This window comes from Bos taurus, chromosome 20 (genome assembly GCF_002263795.3).
Source record: "Bos taurus isolate L1 Dominette 01449 registration number 42190680 breed Hereford chromosome 20, ARS-UCD2.0, whole genome shotgun sequence".
In the NCBI taxonomy this organism is placed as follows: domain Eukaryota; kingdom Metazoa; phylum Chordata; class Mammalia; order Artiodactyla; family Bovidae; genus Bos; species Bos taurus.
Window position 1 is genome coordinate 22,388,112 of NC_037347.1, and position 18,756 is coordinate 22,406,867.

Below are 18,756 nucleotides of genomic sequence, written 5' to 3' on the forward strand. Positions count from 1 at the left end.
AACGTCTCTGCTTTTTAATATGCTGTCTAGGTTTGTCAGAGCTTTTCTTCCAAGGAGCAAGCGTCTTTTAATTTCATGGCTGCAGTAACCACCTGCAGTGATTCTGGAGCCCAAGAAAATAAAGTCTGTCACTGTTTCCACTGTTTCCCCATCTATTCACCATGAAGTGATGGGACCAGATGCCATGATCTTAGTTTTCTAAATGCTGAATTTTAAGCCAGCTTTTTCACTCTTCTCTTTCACCTTCATCGAGAGGCTCTTTAGTTCCTCTTCACCTTCTGCCATAAGGGTGGTGTCATCTGCATATCTGAGGTTACTGATATTTCTCCTGGCAATCTTGATTAAAGCTTGTGCTTCATCTAGCCCAGCATTTCGCATGATGTACTCTGCATGTAAGTTAAATAAGCAGGGTGGCAATATACAGCCTTGACGTACTCCTTTCTCAATCTGGAACCAGTCCATTGTTCCACGTCATCCAGAGAAGGCTACAGGGAACTGCCCAAATCCGTCCACTAGTACATGACAGGTCCTCACTGGGGAGTTTAGAAACTACGGGGGTGTCTATTAGGGGCACGGATGGGGCAACAGCCACCCAAACCAGTAAAATCTCAGTTGTATACTCAGCAAAATCAAAAGGGCTTCTTATTCAAAGGAGATGGCATAACTTGATGTACACGTTCCTGGGATAGGGGAGATAAAGAAGCTGTACCACAAGTGTCATCAAGACATATGGCATGGTGATCAGTGATGAGAGTTCCGGAGCTAGAAGGCCTGGGTTAAAACCCAAGGTCTGACACGGACCAGCTGGATGGCTTTGACCCAAGTTATTTAACCTCTCTGTACCTCAACTTCCTCACCGTAAAAATAATACCTACCATAGGATTAAACACGCGTACAGGTAAAGTGCTCAAAAGTAAGTTCACCCCCCTAATTTGCTTTCAGTAATTTCCTTTTTCTGTAAAATGGCGATAATAGCCAATACTTCTGATGTACTTCCTACGTACCTTGCACTGTTTTAAACCCTTTGCATACAGTTATCATCTCAGTTTTACAAAGAACGAACATGGATGAAGCACTTAAAATGGCGTCAAGTATATGGTGAGCACACACTAAATAACTACAACCACCACCATCCTCATTATTACACTGCTGCTGTTCCTTACGGAGCCCCTCGTCCGTACCGGGTACTATGCCAGAGGCTCCATGAAACCTCTCACAAAGCTACAAGGTAAGACTCAGTGTCCACACTGTGCAAACAAAGAAACTCTGCTGGGAAGATTAATAAGTCTGACTAAGAATCCACAGTAAGTGGGAATTCTGAGTTTCCAAACCAGGTTTCTCCGGCTTTGAGGCCCTGTGCTCTTCCTTCTGGTCTATGTTACTTCAGTTTCCCTTAACAATATGTTAGTTGAAAAGCAGATAACAATAACAAAATAAAACTATTTTTTCTGGTTTCAGGAGGAAATAACGCTGATTAGAGACGTCTGGGATGTGAAGACTGCTAACAGGCTACAGGGGCCCATTACCTCTGGGGAGCGAGGAGGACGAGGGTAAGAAGACAAAGGAGGCTCCAGCTGTGTCTAAAGCACACTCATTTCCTTAACATCCAACTGCAGCAAATATGATAAAATATTAGCATTTCTTAAATATGGGTAAAGATTTTATGGCTGTTCATTATATTATTCTCTGGTATTTTCCCTCTGCATGGCTGAAATATTTCCTTAAAAATAAACATGTGCTACTGAATTAATAACAGGATTGGGAAGTCATAACTAGGCCATTAACCAGCTACAGAATCTTTTTTTTTATATTTTAACTTTACAATATTGTATTGGTTTTGCCATATATCAACATGCATCCACCACAGGTATACACATGTTCCCCATCCTGAACCCTCCTCCCTAGCTACAGAATCTTAAGTAATCCCCAACCTTTCGGGAATTCAAGAATTTAACCAAATCAGATCAGACTACAAGATGTTGTTTCAGGGACACCCAGAATGAACATGGTTCATTTATTAATTGCTCTTTAGTTGTTAATTAATGGTTAATTAATTGTTGCTGTTTAGTCACTATGTTGTATCCCACTCTTCTGGGACCACGTGGACCATAGCCTGCCAGGCTTCTCTGTCCATGGGATTTCCCAGGCAGGAAGACTGGAGCTGCCATTTCCTTCGCCAGGGGATCTTCCCGACCCAGGGATTGAACCCACATCTGTTTGACAGGCGGATTCTTTACCGCCGAACCACCTGGGAAGACATCGTTGATTAATGCTACAATGTGAATACTACAGTTCTGCAAGGGAGATATAATATCAAAAAATATATAGCTCAACAGGATCCACAGACTCTGTTAATTCTGGAGAGTACCTTCCAATAGTTTATTTGCATAAAATATTCTTTGTACATCTATAATTCAGTGTCTCCTGGTGTTTTAAAATGTGAGAATCCTTTTCAACATTACCATTACCATAGAACAAACGTGGATCCATAGACTCTGTGAAAACTCAGGCTGGAAATTACTAAAACTTTTGGACTCAGTTTCCCTAATAGTCACTATGGTAAAATCAATTCAAGTCTAATTACTAAAAAAGGGTGAGTATTATGTACAATGGACTGTATCAGAGCTCTCTCAGAAAGCTAAAACAACTGTCAGGAGAAACAGTCAAGAAAGGAGGGCCCAAAAAACATGGATTTACATGGATTTTTTTTTGACACTGAAAACATTAACTTTCCTAGTTGTTTTTTTTTTTTTTTTTAAAAGAAAAGAACCACAACTTTCTCCTCCTTAAAGAAACATAATCATTCTGCATATTTAAGTGCTTCAAGTCAAAAAGCTGTGAAGCAGGAGCCAGAAATGAGAAATGAAGCATGGTGGCTTTCTGGCCAAGCCTCAGCTTCAGCTGTGACAGCGTCCCAATATGAATTCTAACTCCCCCAGTCCAGAGCTCTCTGCAGCCACCAAGCCTGCTCTTCCCATAATGCAGTCACTGCAATTTATTTTCTTATTTATTTTACTTTTAAGATCTACTCTCTTAGATGCAATTTATTCTTTAAAGTGGAAAAAAAAAAAAGTAATTCATCTTTGGTGAATTACATTTGATACTTAGGACATAAGCTTGACATATTTGGATTAGACAACTTAAAACATTGTATATGGAATGATACCTTACACTGTAACTTCGGCAGATGGTGAGGGACAGAAAGGCCTGGCGTGCTGCAGTCCATGGGGTCGCAAAGAATCAGACACGACAGGGCGACTGACAACCACCACCTTACATTATATACTGTTTTGTTTTTGACCTCAGGATTTTAACACAAAATATCATCCCTCAGTGGGCTATATTATTAATCTGTCTACATCAGCAAGTATAAATCAATTTAGCATACAGTTCACTTCCTTAAAAAAAAAAAATCACTACCTACTTGCACAGTCCAGTAAACAAGTGGAAAAGCTGAAGACAGTTGATGCCTTTAGTTCAGTTCAGTTCAGTCGCTCAGTCGTGTCCGACTCTTTGCGACCCCATGAATTGCAGCATGCCAGGCCTCCCTGTTGCCAATACACCACTAACGTGCCAATAAACTTCAAATGATGACCATATAAATTCCCAAATGAAGTCTTTTACTTCTGATACTGGTGTGTCTGCTTGTGTTCATGTTCTCAACCTTCCACAGATAAGAACTACCAAAAAGCACCATGTAATTTACTCTGCATCCGGTGTTTGGGATTTGTAACCTCAGGAATCTCCCCAAGTGACCTATGGCCAAGTTGTGATCAGTCTCTGTACTAACATCCCCGAGGAGACTGAGGTCTCCCCAGTAGATCCTGACCAATGTCGTATGTTCCTCAATCCCTTTCAATTATTCCTGGGAATAATTCCTATTCACTGAGTGTCCACACACACATCTTAAAACAAACACAAACCCTTTCAGCTAGAGAATACATTAAAATAATGGGAAGGTTTTGAAACTTGCAAAGTGCTGAATCATGCTTATATTTAGGTTTTGTTTCTGCAACTGGTTTTGGAGGGCTCAAACTCCCTCTAAGAAAACTAGCCACCCTAGGTTAATCCACTAGAAGACAGGATCAAGAGTGAATCTAACTGCTTTATTCACTGTCAAAAATAATTGCAGTTAATTATAGCATACAGTTGAAGAAATCAAAGATTCAAAGGGAAACAGAACACTCTAGGAATGGAATGAGAGAAGATAAAATCTTCATTCAATAGGTGGCACTCTTTGCTTAAAAATGTAACAGGCAATTGTTAAAAATATCATCTGCCCACTAATAACTTGAAAGAGAAGGCACATTAATTCCAATATCCTGTCCCAAATACGGTCTGAATCATTATATTGTCTTCTCATTATATAATGTCAATATATAATTGTATATATAATGTCATTATATAATGACATTATATAATGTCTTCTCATTTCAATGGACTGTAGGTATTCTTAAATATGCTTATTTCTTTTCACTGCATCAAAAGCTACAATTTAGAAGAACCAAAGCATTGTGTTTATTTTAAACTGGTGGGTTTTGATGTAAAATTTAGCCTGATATATGATTCAAAACACATTCTTCCTAACCATTTTCTGATTTTTAAAGAACTTCATTATAAAAGAATAATCTGAATGGAAATGGGGAAAAACTATACTTGTAATATATAGACTGTATTATTTTTTTTGTTTTAAAACATGACAGTCTTTCATAAGCATGCATATGAATATTCTTTTTAACTAAAATAACTGACTAAATTCATTATCACTCCAGCTGATACTCAATCTCAAATTTTTAAGTTGAAAAATAGAAACAATGCTGACAATTGATAAAATGTGAGTTTAACCTAGTATACAGAAGAAGCAAAAAATAGAGTTTGCCTAATTTTCCTTAATTAGAAAAACTTGTTTAGGTATATCCTGTTCCCATATTATTTCTCAAATTCTATCTAGGGTCACCCCTCCCTTGAAGAAACTATCCCAGAAGCTGCCTTCGGCTTTCCCCACTGGTCACAGCCCCTCTCACTCAGTGGGCAGTGGGGTGGATGCCTTCCTCTGTCCCAACTCAGCAAATAGCACTCTGCTGTAACGGCTTCTTGCCTGACTGCGAAATCCTTGAGAGCAGAAGTGAGTCTTAACTTTATGTTCCTTGCCCTAGCAGAAAGCTTGGCATATGGCAGAGTCTCAATAATATGTACTGAATAAAGGAACAGATTGATCTCTCCCCTTGGGCTGTGTTTCACTTCAGGGCAAGGCCTCTGTCTTACTCATCCTCCACTTGAACAATACTGACTCTGCAATGCCTTTTACTTGTGTGTGCCAGGCTGTAAGACAGCAACACCTCTCCAAGATGAGTCTCAGGCCAGAAAGATCTCTAAGATGTAAATAAGCTTCGCTGAGGCCTTTGTGTAAACCAAGTCCCCACCACTAGTTTTAGGATGCTGCAGTAAGAGAGAAGAGCTGGGAACACCAGCTGTAGTAAGAGTGACGGATTTCATCTCCAGTAAAACACAGAGATGGCTAGAAAAAGAAGCCAAAAACCAGGAGCCTAGAACACATGTACTTCAGCGGAAAACCTTTCCATAACTTGAGAACTTGTCTATGTCTCTAACTTAGTTACCGCCTACTCATTTTCCTGCAGTTAACAAGAAGAAAAAGGTTTGAAGAAAACCTCAAAAGATTTTGTGCCTGGGAGGGAAGAGGCAGAAGTCACGAGACTATACCCTACACTAGGAAGCAACCTGAAAGGAGAAAGGGAACTAGATGAGGAGCTCAATGAATGGGGTGTCTCCGGGGAAGGTAGAGCGCTCGAACCCCAAATCGAGACTCCTTAAATCTGGATTCTGCTAGTTTGGGCAGGGGGCATAGTTGGCAGGATCCATTTGAAACCACCACGTAACTACGAAAAATAGAGCATCTACTTCTAGAATGTCAATTTTATTCCAACATTTGGGAGAGGGGATGCAGTGGCAGTTTGAGGTAAAAATATAAATACAACTAAAACATAAAATTCAAATGAATTAAGGTAAACTGTCAGAGTAGCGACTTGAATCAATTTTGTTCAGTGCTCCAAGCAAGCATTCCCAGAGTGGCAGGCTGTGTACCACGCTCCCAGGCCCTTCCTCTTCAACAGAAGTCTGCCGAACGAATGTTATAAGCTAAAGCAGCTCTTCTCAACAACCTTCCCATCACAATTTGACAATCACTATAAATATGGTGAAATTTGAAAAATTTGTTTAGGGGATGTAATTTATCAATGGCACAACCACTGGCCATATATAAGTACCAAGTCACCCTCTACCTGAAGCAAAAATAAACTGAGTGCTGAAATATTAGCCATATCGTTACTATTTTCCATCCAACAAAGTCTACTGGTTATGCAAGATAATAAGCAGCATTTACAAGGATATTTCTAAATATGCCCTATTTTCTAAAAAGAAATGATTTTAAAACTTTGATATTTTATTATTACCAACAGAGTATGCTGGATTAACTCCCCAGAACTAATCACCACACCCATGCCTTCAACATCAAAATCTGACCTGGCTACCAGTCAGGGACACATGCTGCCTAAGCTAAAATGGGACCCGGAGAGTATTTCTATGAGGTAACTGCGGGTGACAATTAGGAAGAGGGTGGAGTGAAGCAAGAGCCACCTGCAAGGCTTGGACAGAAAGCAATCTTTGGATCCCTTGGGGCAGGAAGGTCACTTACGTGTTCACGTCACCCTAAGGGAAGGCCACAAAGCATGAAAAAAAGTGCAAGTAGAAACCATGAAATGGGTTCCAGGATTACTTACAACCATATTTTTGTGAAGACATAATCTCTATAGGGGCAGGGATTTTTGTCTTTTCCATCACTGCTATATTCCTAGTGTAGCCAATTCTTAAAAAACTTGTCAGGTGGATAAATGTTTCTTTACACCCTGAAAAATAATAATTTAAACACAGAGAAAACTCCTACCAATGTATTTCATAACTATGGCAAATTTAATCATGGACTGGCTTTCTAGTCACTATGCAGTCAAGCATCCTCCAAGCCCCCTCCCTGAGAAATGTCAGTATTTCAGGAAAGAACACTCACCGCTTCAACAACAAACTTCCCTCCTTTGCTCCACTGTCTTCAGCCTATAAGCATTCTCCCTTCTTCCTGCCTTAAAATAAAACCCAACCCGGGCAATCCCAAAATGCTTCCCTGCTTTTACAAATCCTTGGGGCTTCTGCCTCTCCCCTACCCTGTCCTCCTCTGGTTTCTCAAGAGAAGCCTGTGCTTTCTCACAGCCCTGCCATCCCTTAGGGAAGTTCAGTGGCTCTGATGCCCAACACTCCACTAAAACTGCTGGCCTGGGGACGGTGGCGGCAGCCCTTGCATCCTGCCTCGTGGCACTGCAGTCGCTGACCGTCTTCTCCTTGGATGAAATCCTCTGCTCTGCTTCTCGGGTGTCATCTGCAAGATCTTCTCTGCTCCCTTCCAGGAAATCCTGGCACTCCTCAGAGTGAGGGATCTGAGCTACAATTCCCCACTGTCCTTTCACTGACTTGGAGATGGGCCTGGGCCTACCTATCAAGAAATTAAAATGTTCTTAGCCACTGTGAGATTCTGAGAAACCCAAGACTGAGCTGAGCAAAGGTACCATTAATGAGAGACACTGTGAGAAGCCAGGAAACTTCAATCCCAGAGGCAGAATTACTATCAATGTAATAAGAAATATAAAGATAAGCATATTTCACTTCCTACAAGCTGTTTTCTTAAAGGCTGTATATAAATATAATACACATAATAACATTTTCAGGTGTCTCACACTGAATCATTCTTGACTTTTTGGAGAGGATGTCAACACAAGTTTTTATTAAGAGGGCTTTCTTAAGTGCAATAGTATTTCTCTCTTTTTTCTTCACTCCCTACATCATTTGTGCCCTAAAAGGATGATCAATCAGCAGCATTCATGAAGTTGTCTAATATCCACCGTGTGCATGGAAATGGTCAAACTCAGGTGGAAATTACAACTACTCAGTTTTCTCAAAGAGCTTCTCATGAAACTAGCTACTGATAATCAACAACTGGCTAGACAACACAACAGAATCATCCTGTTACCTACCCAGCTCTTATCTGGGGATAACTGAGTTCCTAGAACAGCAGTATACATGTGGTATATCAGTAAACATTACTGAGTTTGGAATGATAGTCTAAGTTTCCATAAGCAGCACATACATAAGACTTCTGGGACAGCAAACACATTACTATTGTTACTTAAGAAAACAAAACAATGGAACATTAGAGACGCAGTTAAGGGCAAAGATATTTATCTTGCCTTAAAGGAGATTTCAGTGTTACCTGAGTGACCTTTCTATAGTTAAACTCAAAGATAATCTCCTTTGTTTGTTGGGGAGATTACTGAATTCTCTCAGAGCCACTAAGCTCTTTTAATTATAGAAGAAGATGCCTGCTGAAGACAAAATATTGATAGGCAGGCATTCATTAATCTATATTACCAGTAGAGAACAAACATCAGTAAGAGAAAAAAATGAACTTAAGTCCATTTAAGCGTAACTCTCTATTGGATGCTGGCCTTAGAAACTGGTACCTTCACTCAAATTAGTAAACAGGCACAACCAACAATCAAAACACACCAATTAAAAGAAGGCCAAAGTCTAAATTGAGCTTTAATTTAAAACCACTGGAAATGAAAACTAGCTATTATTTTCATGACTCATTTATAAAGAGCTCTAATAGCTATGTTCAGTTGTAAAGAAATAAATCTTGAATGCCTGAGCTACCCAAGGCAGCTACCTCCAAGCACGCACTGGGACACGCAGGTGTGAGCCTAGGAGAAGGCCAGAGGAGGGGGTGTGTGCATACCCGGAGCAGAGGGTCAGGAGCTTTCACTTTCTTACTACTTCACTTGGTTTCTGAGGAGTACATGGGAGCAGGGCCAGTTCACAGGGTGAGGAGGGATCTGTGTGCCAGCACTCTGTAAAGCCTCCACGAGTGGTAACACTGACTGTGCACTCCAAGTAGAGCTCCCGTTCTGCTGGCAAAGGTTTGCGCATGAACAAGTCCAACCACATCTGCACCCTGAACCTACTCTCTTTCCCAGCACAGTCAACATACTGAAGTCTAAATTTGTGTTTACAACTGGCCTTATTTTATAAGAATGTCACATAACAATGAAAAATGTTAAAAAAATATTTCACTGATGCTTTTTGCATATTTTTAAAGACTTAAACAGAATTTAAAATATCATCATTAGGTATGATTTTTTACTTCAATAAAAGACAAGAAAATGAATAATGGATAAAGAAATGTATTCTCTGATGTAACTCAAACTCATCTCCTGATTTTAAAGAAATAGTAAAATATGCATAAAAGATTATCATAAGGTTAAAGAGCCATCTTGGAGTCAAACTGTCAGGGATCACACCCTGGCTTCACCCACCCACTAGCTGCCAAGTTACCTCATCTCTCAGGGTCCCTGTTTTCTCATCTGTAAAATCTGAATAAAAACCGCATTTACTTTACAAGGACAGGACTAGGCTTAAAACCAGACAAGCTATATAATGTACCAGTGTACCTCCTCAGAGGAAATTAACTATTACCGCTATTTCCAGTAAGACAAGCACAGCAGGAGAAAGCAGCGAAACGAGGATGGACTAAGGTCAGCCAGGCATGGGTACCCCAGCCCCACACTACACCGCAGTGCTCAACCTCCTGACAATTATGGGACCTCTCTAATGCCACTCTGAGTCAGAGCTGGTAATTTTACCGTGACCATAAATTCTAGTAATTTTTACCCTTTAAAAGTACTTTCATATCCCACCATCTCATTCAATCTTCTCAAATTCTGGTAGCAGGAAAGGTATCACTATTTCTAGTTCACAGATGAAGACAGTCAAATTCAAAGCAGTTAAATAACTTAACTCAATGTCCTGCAGAAGTGGTAAGACAGCCCTTGGGATAGGAATGATGAGCCTGAGCCAACAGCAACACTGAGTCCACGACAATAAGCAGCTGGAAAGCAGGTTAAATACCTTTAAACTAAAGACAGCTGGCGATTCCCTATCCCATAGGGCTAAAAGAGGAAAAGAAGGAATCAAGTATGTCCAGAAGGAACTCTTGAATTTGAACTGCAATTTGAGTAGGCTTTTCAATTTAACTGACACAGTAAAGAAAACCGAAGTTTTGTATCAGAATAATTTTGTTTTTTCAAGTATTATCCATACTATCTCACCTTCAGGTAGTGCTACTTGACTCAAGAGCTCAAAGAAGAATTCTCATGGAATTCATTTATTTCTAACTTTTTTTATTAGCCCTACACAAGCGATCACAGATATATCTTGAAATAGACTAGAACGTTCATAAGGTTCTTACATTAAGTTACAAATCAGAGGTTGAAAATATTTTAGGCCAAGGTCTTCTGTGGTCCATCTTCCTCTCAGAATCTACCTACCTTGGAAAAAAACCTGATTAGGTTTCACAGTTCATTGGTTCTAGAGATCGATTCTAGCCACCAACACCACAACCAGCCCTTCCTGCTCTCTGTCCCATTCCTAAGCTGGTATCCAAAAATCCACCTCGTGGCTGCTTCTATGCTCCAGCAGGCAAGAACAGTTCAGCATCCTTTTGTTGTTTCATTGTTGCTGTTGTGTGTTTAACTGGTTTCCCTGGTGGTGCAGTGCAGTGGTAAAAAATCCGCCCACCAATGTAGGAGACACAGGTTTGCTCCCTAGATTGGAAGATCCCCTAGAGAAGGAAATGGCAACCCACTCCAGTATTCCTGTCTGGGAAATCCCATGGACAGAGGAGGCTGGCAGGCTACAACCCATGGGGTCGCTAAAGAGTCGGACACGACTTACCGACTGACCACCACCGACAAACATCCTTCTGAGCAAGCCTTATTCAGGAGAAGCAGCTCTGAGGGACATCTGAAATGATCCATGCTGAGGAATTCACCCTGCTTCAGCTGCACTAAGCAGCTGACCATTCTGCTGCCCAGGATCCAAGGTGAAACTAGTGATGTTTCACATCCCAGACTTACAGGAGAGATTCCAAAATAGTCACCGGGCTGTGGGGCAGAATCTAACACTCCAGCAGCTAAAAGTATGCATGTCACCGTTTCCCCCATGACAACCACAGGGGACATAATCCTGGACGACAGTAGGCGATGGCTGTCACAGAGCCACAGTGACCATAGCCTCTGAACCTCAAATTCACATATGTGATCCTAAAAAGCCAAAATCTTATCCCATTTTCACAGGTAAGAGAGCTGTAGAAGACAGACCTGGAATGCTGAAATTTTAATGGCTTGTGGAAAGAAGACAAAATATTCTATTTGAAAAGATTTGGCACATGTGGCTGCCTAAGCACATGGTAAAGAATGAATCAATGTTTTAAATATGCTATTCCTTAAGGAGAAACTTTTTACCAGAGCTATGTATTATTCTCAATATTCACAATGCAGACAATCTCCACAGTACACAGAAACAAATCCTAGATTAGGCACCTAAAAAATAAATAATTGGTAGCATGCAATTTTCTATGTCTTTGGGCTAACTTTTGCAACAGATTTATAGGCCAGGGGTAAACCAACAGTGTAAGGACAGGAAGTCAGCCTAGGAGTAAAAGTATGATAAGAGATACACATTCCATCCCGGGTTGGGAAGATCCCTTAGAGAAGGAAGTGGCAACCCACTCCAGAATTCTTTCTTGCCTGGGAAATCCCATGGACAGAGGAGCCTGGCGGGCTATAGTCCATGGGGTTGCAAAGAGTCAGACATGACTCAGCACAGACGCATATACATAGGTCATCTGAAGTGTCAAGAAGATTTCATAAAAAATGCAAAGCATTGTAAATAGATAATTTATGAGATTTATTTTTAATAAAGAACAGAGAAATACAGGAAAAAGTGTGAATGCACTGGCACTATAGGAGTTTTGCTACAGAATTCAGTGTAAGTTGCTCATTGAAGACTCTAATAACAAGTTACAGTACAACCTGTCAGCATGGAATGAAGAGTCAGTACTTTAGAAAGATGTGTGTGTTTGGGGGGCTGGGGCAGAGAGAGGGTGGCATGCGTGTGTTGGGCGCTGGGAGGAAAAAGAAACAGACAGAACACACACACACACACAATTTCATGACTCAGTGCATGGCTGACTATATTCTCTACTTATGTAAGAAATTTCCACTAACTTATTTTTAGTAATTAAAATACATTCAGTATTTTGGGGAACCTTCAATAAGAATAAAGCAGTCTATTACACATGCAGTTCTGAACATATTTCAAATTGCTGTATTTAGAGATGAGCTGACTTTAGACACCAACAGTTTTATATGCTATCACCAGAACTTGGCCTAGGAGGTGTAAGGGAGAAGAAAAATGAAGTTCTTGGGCATACACCTTTTTCTCTTTGATGCCAAAACTGCCTTTACAGACCTAAGTCCTCAAAGTGTAGGCTTTGTTCTCATTTGTTTTTGGTATGATTTAAAACTCTTCTAGCAAATCTTCTTGCAGTGGAGGGTTATGTTCCACTATCCACTTATAAAACTGCAGGATGATTCCAGTTCGCATTGTGCAAATGACACGCTAACTAGTGACAAAAACTATAGCCAGCTATCAAAATCAATCACAACCAGCTAGAAGAATGGTGCTAAAGCGATCAAGACGCAGAAGGACTTTGCTCTACTTCTTATCACAGCCTTCGTGGTGGGAGCATGCAGTGTGTGTGTGTGTGTGCTAAGTTGTTTCTGCCGTGTCTGACTCTCTGCAGTCCTATGGACTGTAGCCTCCCAGGCTCCTCTGTCCACGGAATTCTCCAGTATTGGAGTGGGTTGCCATGCCCTCCTCCAGGGCATCTTTCTGACCCAGAGATCGAACCCACGTGTCTTCTATCTCTGGCACTGGCGGGCGGGTTCTTTACCACTAGCGCCACCTGGGAAGCCCATCATGCAATAAGTGCTCCCAAACAACTGAAGAACTGTCACGACAATTGGGACTTGAGAGCCGTGTGAGTTTTGATAGAAGCAGGAAGGGTCAAGTATTCTTCACTACCAGGAAGTTAAGACAAATAGTTAATTACTGTTGGAGGTCCCTGTGCTCAGCACTGAATTATGAGCAGGTTCAGCTGTGTAGATGAAGAACAGTGGTGGGGGAGAGAGTCTGCAGGTCTGAATATGCTTCAAATTGATGTAACCACGATTAAATCAGTCAAAAAGTTCTATTCCAAAACTATTTGATAGTCAAGATTTTCTAGAACTTGAGCTCCAAATTATTAAAGATTAAAAAGAAAAAAAAGATTGATAGTGAAATTCATACTGTTCAGTAACTGCCAACTCTCTACAAATTACATGAAAAGAATCTACAAAACAGAAATCTGAATTTTGACAATTAGGAAACAATACAATTCAGCATCATTTTTTTAAAGCTATTTTAGTTAAAAAAAAGTTTGTATACATATGTCTATTTACAAAAAGGTCTTTATAAACATAGGAAGAAAGTCAAAGGACTGCTTTGCTTATTAGAGGTTATCCCTAGAGAATATCCTTTCCTTATGTAATTAAAGTTAAGGGGAAAATGTTTTTAACAGCAGTCAAGTTACCAGAATTGAACTTTCCTGGTGGCTCAGATGGTAAAGAATCTGCCTGCAATGTGGGAGACCTGGGTTCAATCCCTGGGTCAGGAAGATCCCCTGAAAGAGGGCAGGGCAACCCACTTCAGTATTCTTGCCTGGAGAATCCCCATGGACAGAGGAGCCTGGCGGGCTACAGTCCATGGGGTCGCAAACAGTGGGATAAAACTGAGCAACTAAGCACACACAAGTTACACATATTTGCTAAACACAAACATGCAAGTGACCATGCCCTAACTTATTTTTTCCATTTTTAAAAATATGTTCTCCCAGCATAGTTGTACGCTTTTTAAAAAATAAATACTTATCATTTAATGTCAGTTAATAGATATGACTTCTCTGTTTTCTGAGCCTTCACTGCTTTTCATTTGCATTTTTTATAGTTGATACCCAGGTTTAAAACTCCCAAGAATTAGTAGGTTCAAAAATCTAATTGTTTCAATAATCAGAACTAAATTTAGCCATAAGAAATAATTTTCAAATTAAATTTTTGGAATATTATTTGCCAGAGTTTGAAGGGAACAAAAAGATTATGTGAGCCAACCTCTTCTTTTCACAGATAAGAAAGCAACCCAGGAGACCAGCCTTAGGTCTTCACAAAGTGATGAAAACCCTAATCAATGTCCAACCGATGACATGCTTTATCCCACATTACATAATTATGAAAGTTGCGTTTTCCATTATTCTAATAATTTCAAAATACTAAGGAAACTATATTGCTCTCAAGATGCTGCATAATCTACACAAACTGCCTTTGTTAAATTAATGGTAACTAGTATGGGAACTGTGAGTGTCTTTACATCATCCTCATCTGTACAGCCAAATGTTTAAGTAGGTAGTCTTCATACTTACTTGCAGTTATATTACAAAAAGTTTTTACTGAGTGCTTCTCTGGGTTAAGAACAGTGCTTCATTATCTTATCTAATCACCACCACTCACTCCATTTTCGAGATGAGAAATTTGAGGTTCGGAGAGATTAAGTGACTTTCTTGGAGTCCAGTGACAGGTGAGTGACTGAAGAGGCTCTGCCTCCTTGGGCCCAGCATCCTTGTGCTGCCCCTGAAATGTAATCGTGCAGTTTCAAAACCACATTCAGGGACCAGGGTGGCTGGAATTCATCTGCCTGAGAACATTTCCCTGTGAGCCTCTGAAACTATGGAGAGCTACTAGACATCCAAGAGCCACAGCTCCTAGACTGCGGCCTCAGACATAGACTGTCTTGCTCCAGCTTTGATGTAACTCCTCTTTTGGGCCTCCTGACCCACTTCCTAGGGCGCTGGAGTTACCTGTCAAACTACAAAGGCTTTCTATTTTGTCCCAAGCACCGCGAGCAGCATGGAGGCAGAGAGCCCTGCGTGGTTCTCGGGCTTGGTTGCTGAGCCCTGCCCCAACCCAGACAGGGCTACCTGAACTACACTCACAGTTCTCCGTATCAGCACACAACCCTCCATGGACTTCCAGGCCTCTGTGTGTTCTCCACACACCCCTGCCTCTACCCCCAGGCCATGAAGTCTCTCTCCAAGTCCCTTTCACCTGTTTAACTCCTCTGCACTCTTCAGGACTTAGTAGTCCTCCCATTTCCCGGAAAACCTTCCTGTACCCTCCCATTCCCAGCAGACTGGCCAGCCCCACCCTTGTCTCCAGGCAGTCTGTTACCTCGTTAAACTTCATGGGCTCCCCACCGCTGGGTCCCCAGCACCTTGGCGCCTAGCTCACAGCAAGTCATTCCAAGAGTGCTCATGAAGCGTGACCCCAGCCGGGTCAGAAGTGATGACAGCACTGACAATGGGCACTCACCCTGCCGTGTTTACTACTCTGCCTTTCCGTTTTTCTAGAAAAACCACCCACAGACCAGACAAAAAGATCTGCAATGACCCTACAACTGATGTGCTTGTTTTCCTACAACCCATGAGCTCCCCGGCACCTTGCCATGGAGGCCAGGCGGCGGATAGAAACCTTGTGACGGATGCACCTAGGCCACAATCAGCCTCTGTGCTCAAGCGCTGAGCGTATCTGTTCTCTGACTTGAGGGGTCTCGGATTACTCTGGGTGACAGCAATCCAGTCGTCCCCCTGGAGCCACAGAACACTGGTGCCAGGACCTCCTGCGGACACCAAACTCTACAGATGCTCAAGTCCATATACTATAAAACCATGTAGTACAGCCAGCTCTCGGTACCTGCAAGTTCTGCAACCATGGAAATGGAGGGTCGACAGGACGTTGCCTGGCACCAAAATATTTTCCCAAGACTGTACCTCTGAAATTTTAACACAAATTAAAAGAAAAATCTGATTCGCTTTACCATAATGTATTATAATTTTAAAAGAATTTTTCTTTTTAAACGTTTGTTCAGTAAGACATGACCATATATGGGACGACAGAGGAAAAACTTTTTAAAAAGATTTATGAGGAGTTTTCCTTTAAAAAAAAAATTTATTTACTTATTTATTTGGTTGCACCTGATCTTAGTTGCAGGATTTTTACTTGCAGCATGCAGACTCTTAGTTGCGGCATGTGGAATCTAGTTCCCTGACCAGGGATCGAACCCAGGCCCCCTACGTCGGGAGTGAGGAGTCTTGGCCGCTGGACCACCAGGCAAGTCCCTAAAAAGGCCTAAAAGTGGCAAAACTAATTCAGATACCAAGGAACTTTAAATCAAAAGAGTTCAGTAGAATTCACAATACCTATCGACTTCTGGGGAAACTCTGGGAGACAGTGAGGAACAGGGAGGCCTGGCGTGTTACAGTCCACAGAGTCACAAAGAGTTGGACACAACTTAGCGACTGAACAACAACTAACTTCCGCAAATAGTCACATTTATATTTAATACAATAGAATACCAAAAACTGTTCATTGCAGGGGGAATAAAAACATATTAAAAATTACCTCACAGCAGAGACAAAGTAAGTATTCTAGACAGAAGAAACAACATTTAGCGCACTGAGAGAAAAGAAGGGTCAGCCAGGGAAACAAAAGTGTGAACCCAGCCCTGAACGACTGGAGCAGGGTGTTCAGGAGGGGGAGCTGAGAGGGGCGCAGAGCCAATTACCACGCGCTTCTGAACTGCATTAAGGAGTCTGGACTTTATTCCTGGGATGAAGAAAAGTTTTTTTTTCCCCCTCTGAATTCACTTATTTAAAGATAGAACACAGCCATTCAAAATCATAGAGCACAATATCAACACAGTTTAAAGCTAGGGAATTAAGTTGAATTGTTGTATTTAATTTACATTAATAAATATCTTAAAAGAAGCAAATGTAGGTTTTAAGATTTATTAAGACGCTAATGACCCAAGTAACTAAGAGAATCTAAGCTGAGAGTGATATTGTGTGATTTTCAGGTTGAAAGATTACAGTAACATATATTTCAATTAGACAGCAGCAAATACAAAAGCATCTTCTGAACTGTACAGTATACTGTATGGAGGAGTTCATTCTATAGCATTTCATCATTCTCCTGGCCTCAGTTTGTGCATAGACGGCATGCTGGACACCAACAATTCACATTACATAAATTATCCACCACTCACAAGGTATGAAATCTATATTATACATGTATAATATAGAAAAAATGTATATTATATACATGTATAATATGCATGAATGGAAATTATTCTTGAATGCCAGAAACAGTGCCAATTCTTTCTGACAGACTTGGGATTTCCCACCTTTGCCACTGATTAACGATCTGAACTGCCTGTGTTTCGGTTTCTTCATTTTTAAAATGAGAAGTCTGGGCTAGATTTTTGTCTACTTTAGTGTCAAGATCAGACTTCCATAGTAGAAACCTCATTCTAACTGCAGTGAGTGACTGAGGAGAACATGTCCAGGAGCCAGAGGCTGGTTAGGAAGAAGTTTTGCAAGAATTGGGAGGAGGTGACAGAGGCCTGACCCTGGGTTAGCAGCTGTGGGGGTGGATTCCAGGGCTAGCTGACAACTGACAACAATAGAACTAGAGACTGATTGGATGCTGAGGGTGAGATGACCAGCGTAAGAGCACAGCCGCTCCGGAGGTGGTGGCAGGAATTAAACCAATGGCACCCCAAAGGACCAGGAGATCTGACCGGGAGGATGGAGATTCTGTTTGGGTGTGTGGTGGCTGCAGCACCTGGCTGAGCTACACCTCCTGGAGAAACTATCCCAGAGGCAGGGGTGTGCAGGGTTCTGTCACTGAAGCCAAGGCATTTTAGGCACCAAAATATTATAAAAATGATTCACCAAAGGCACAACTAATAGTCTTCTGATGTATCTTTTTCTCTCCAGTCAATGACATTCTTTAAGGATCTTTGTACAAAACTTGAAATGTGATTATTTAAGAATTTAGCCCTTTGTGCAAGAGTAAGATCTGAAATAAAGAAATGTATTTGGGAACGTCGAAATATTTGAAAATTTAGTATGTGATAAAGGGGATACATTTAATCAATAAATAATGCTGGGAAACCTAGCCAATCATTTGGAGAAAATAAAGTTAGGGCCTTAAACTTCAGATAGATCAGAGACGATTTCTTTTTTAATCTATACAAATAGTATTAGAAAAGACTGGTGCATTTTTATAATCTTATGCAGGGAATAATAATAGCTATTGCCTACACAGCGTTCATCATGCCCCACGCACTGATTACAGTGTTTATACAAATACTTTGTTCTTGCAACAATTCTGAAGCAATATTTTCATTTTAGAGTAAGACCATTCAGAAAGAGAGGGAGAGAGCGAAAGAAAGAAATGAAATCTAAAGGACTATTTAAAGCCTCTTTATGGAATGACAGTATCGTTGAAATTCATAAATCATAACACAAAAGTAGAGGAAAACATTTCCAATAAATGCGGAGCTAATGTTCTAATACATAAAGGATACTTAAAAATCAATAAGAAAAAAATAAACAATTCTCTCTCATGTGAAAGTCACAAAAGAAGTAGAAATTGTTAATAAATACAAGTTGTACCATGACGCTAAAAAGCTAAGAAATGCAAATTAACATAAGAAACCATCTTTCATAGACTAATATCAAACACTGGCAAGAATGTGAAGCAACACGCACTCTCACATACCACGAGATGAATGGAAGCTGACACAATGTTTTACAGGGCAATTTGGCTGCATGAAAATTTTAAATATGCATAACCCTTGACTCAG

At 40.8% G+C, this 18,756-nt stretch overlaps 1 protein-coding gene and 1 long non-coding RNA gene across 3 annotated transcripts in view; one reads left to right on the forward strand and one right to left on the reverse strand.

The window, feature by feature from the left end:
- LOC104975241 (uncharacterized) overlaps positions 1-1,750 on the forward strand; it is a 66,873-nt gene extending 65,123 nt beyond the window's left edge. Inside the window, exon 2 of the long non-coding RNA XR_813737.3 lies at positions 1,459-1,750. This is a non-coding gene — a long non-coding RNA (uncharacterized lncRNA). The remainder of the gene's footprint in view (positions 1-1,458) is intronic.
- Positions 1-18,756, reverse strand: part of MAP3K1 (mitogen-activated protein kinase kinase kinase 1) — a 77,266-nt gene that overhangs the window by 47,949 nt on the left and 10,561 nt on the right. The window lies entirely within an intron of this gene.